The following is a 3,168-nucleotide window of genomic DNA, read 5'->3' on the forward strand; positions in this document are numbered from 1 at the left end:
CCTAGGGGGGATGGCCACGCCATAATCTGTTCTCTTCCATTCCCCTCTAGGGATCTGGGGCATGAATGCACACATGCCTGGTGTAAGTTTAAGCCACTGGGTCTGGGACTCAAACTGTGATCGACTACATGAAAGTCCAGCGATATAGCCATTACACCAACTGCTGGTCCCAATAAAAGCCTAATTTTTAAAAATAGTTATTTACTCAACTTTGTTTGTTGTTATTATTATTCAATTTGTTTGTTATAGTTATTCAGTTTGACCAAAAAAGGACAGATAGAGAGAGAAAGCTGCCAGGTCTAAGACTTGAACTGCGGTCAGCCATGTGGGAGTAGAGTGCCTCAACTACCATGCCATCTTCCTGCCCCTATAATAGCCTAATTAAAAAAAAACTTAATTAAATACTGAGAGGATATAGATTTACCTTGTTGGGAGAAACATGGCCTAAAAAGTCAAGGGATCATCATTAGAAAGAATAAAGCAAGTTAAATTCTGAAACAAAGGGGCCAGTTGGTGGGATGGTGGTTAGGATGTCGGATTCCCTATATGGCTGACTGTGGTTCAAGTCTCAGACCTGGCAGATTGAAAATCACACTGGGTGCATGTCTGTGTGTACTCAAAATCTCATGAGGCAAATGGAGAAGGGATTGCAGCATGATCATCCCCTCCCCCCTAGGGAGGTGATTTCTCACTTTCCCTGTCACCGTTCCTCTCTGTCTCTCTCCAGTGAGCACATATGCCTTATTGCATAAACCTGGAAAAAAAAAAAAACTGCAACAAATATCTTCCTGGGGAATATGAGGTCTAAAAATTCTAGAAATTATTAAAAAATAAAATAAAAATACCTACAGAAAATGCTTCTGTTATGATTTTATTAAATATATTGCTTTTCTTATTTCTAACTGAACATTAGTAATTAGAAACTTATTACATGTAAATAAATAATGTGATTAGAAAATTAAGTGTGACACTGAAAAGTTGTGTTGATAAAGTTCACTGCTGGGCCTGCCAGCGGTATGAAGGCAGCTGGAGCCTATAGAGGGAGGTTGAGAGGGCCACCGAACTCCTGAATCCTGTAGTATGGTCATTTCCCTCACTTCTCATTTTCTCTGTCTGTCTGTCTCTCCTGGAAAGCACACACACCCTGTAGATAGTAAGTAGATCAATGCAGTTTGACTGTTGGGCCAGCTAGTGGCTGCTGGTTAAGGGAACTGGATCCCACATGGCTGATGAGGTGATTGGAGTTTCAGGGCTTGAAAAACACATTAGGTGTTTGTGCCTGTGAGAATGGAGGACTGCAGGGTGACCATCCCCCATGGGGGGGTACTTTCTCACTTTCCCTGCTCCCATCTCCACATATATACTCCGGCCAGCACTGCCTTTTGACAAATTAAAAAAAAAGGAAGGGACACAGTTATTTCTAATACTAGAGGGCTCTACCAGTAAAGCTAGTGAATCCTTATGTCGACTATCACATCTTCTTCACTGCAAAATAAAAATGTTGGCACTAAACCTGAAAGGTTCTGAAATTCCGTGATCAAGCACAACCAACCACAGAAGCTCAAAGGTTTCAATATGCAGGGAATCAAATATTGATCAAATATTAGAGAAGCTAATGTGCTTTTAAATACATGGAAATAAAGATAAAAGTGTATGAAAAAAGATTTTGTGTGTTCTGCACTAAGAAGCTGCTTCAACGTTTAATGATATCTAATTTATTGTCCTTTCTTCACTGGTGATATTGCAAATTTTATTAGAGTTTTATGGCAACAGGGGAAGAGGATGGATTACCAACAGAGCACACATGCTTTTTGGGAGGTTAGGAGTCAAACTGAATGGCTAATATGAGAGGGTAAGACTTATAATAGAAATGATTTTAGAAGTTATAATTTGACAAATATTTGACAGGGAAAAATTCACGCAGAAATGATAACAGAAAAAATAATAGAAAACAAAATGAGTTAACTCATAGAAACGCGGGCAACAAGAACACACTGCCAGAGCGACAGCAAACTGAACCGGAGAGCGTTAGAAATGAAACGGTCCTAGGAGAAACAGGTTTTTACAGTGATCAAAACTTTGTGCTTAAAAAAAGCCCAAGGCCGATTTGGAGCTGGGGGAAGCCTTGGCATTTAGGGGTTGCAGCCCCAGTCGTGTGGCCGCTGCTTTCCCTTCTCTGGTTCTCATATGCTCGTCTACAAGATAGGTAAGATCCAGCAGCTCCAAACACCCCTTTCCACCTCGCTGTTACGTTGTTTCCCCACTTCGTATGTCAGAATAATGACTATCAAATTAAAACGAAATGCAAACGGATCCTATTTCGTTGTGGTTAGGCGGCTGAGCGCAAACGGCTAGGCCGAGGTGATCGGAGGTGCAGGGCTTGAGAAACACACTGGCTGTTTGTGCCGGCGTGCCCCAAATCCAGAGAGGAGCACGGGGAAGAGACTGCCGCGTGACCACCCACCACGGGGGGTTCTTTCTCAACTGTCCCTGCTCCCCGCTCCAGGAGCAGCCAGACAGAGGGAAAAGCCGGACGGGACCCACTCGGCGTCGGGAGCCCCGCCCGCCGGGAAGGGGGCGGGCCGAACCCACGCCGGGCGGAAGGGCCGCCCGTGGGCGGAAGTGACGTGGTGCCGGCTCTGCTCCGAGGGGAGGCGTAGCCGGCCGGAGAGGGGAGGCGGTGGTGGCGGAAGAGGTTCGGCGGCTGATGGCGGCTCGGGGTCGGAAGCTTGCCTAACGCGCCGCTTCGGTCTGGAAGCCCTTGACAGGGTAAGGCGCCCTTCCGGTTCGCGTCAGCGCTTCGTGCGGGGCGGCCTGGGGCTGGAGCTCCGCGGGGGCTCGTGCTGCGCCCCTCAGCCCCGAGAGCCCAGGGGCCTGGCGGGTCTCGGGAATGGGCTTACTGGTGACGATGCTGCCAAATGACGCCGCTTTCCTTCTCGAGGACAGAACTACCCTGCCGGACTCGATTGTGACGGGGGCGTGGGCGACTCGGGTCGGCCGTGAACTTGGAGAAGCGGCGGGGGCCGCCCCACACGGCGGGGAGGCGGCGGGATAGGCCTCGGCGGTTCAGGGAGGTGTACGAACAGGGCCTTTTGGCGGGGGGCGAGCAACGCGGGGGACCCCCGAAAAACAACGTTCGTGTCCGCGGCTCAGCGCCGGGCAGGCTCC

General features: G+C 48.4%; 1 protein-coding gene across 5 annotated transcripts in view; it reads left to right on the forward strand.

The window, feature by feature from the left end:
• Nucleotides 1-2,615: 2,615 nt before the first annotated feature.
• TAX1BP1 (Tax1 binding protein 1) overlaps nucleotides 2,616-3,168 on the forward strand; it is a 75,774-nt gene continuing 75,221 nt past the window's right edge. For 4 of the 5 annotated variants that reach the window (XM_006156130.3, XM_014590746.2, XM_014590747.2 and 1 more), the window contains exon 1: nucleotides 2,616-2,769. The gene's annotated coding sequence lies outside the window, so the exon portion shown is untranslated. The remainder of the gene's footprint in view (nucleotides 2,770-3,168) is intronic. The other variant, XM_027774816.1, reaches the window with a different exon arrangement.

The sequence above is a fragment of the Tupaia chinensis genome, unplaced genomic scaffold (assembly GCF_000334495.1).
Source record: "Tupaia chinensis unplaced genomic scaffold, TupChi_1.0 Scaffold000479_1, whole genome shotgun sequence".
Lineage (NCBI taxonomy): Eukaryota > Metazoa > Chordata > Mammalia > Scandentia > Tupaiidae > Tupaia > Tupaia belangeri.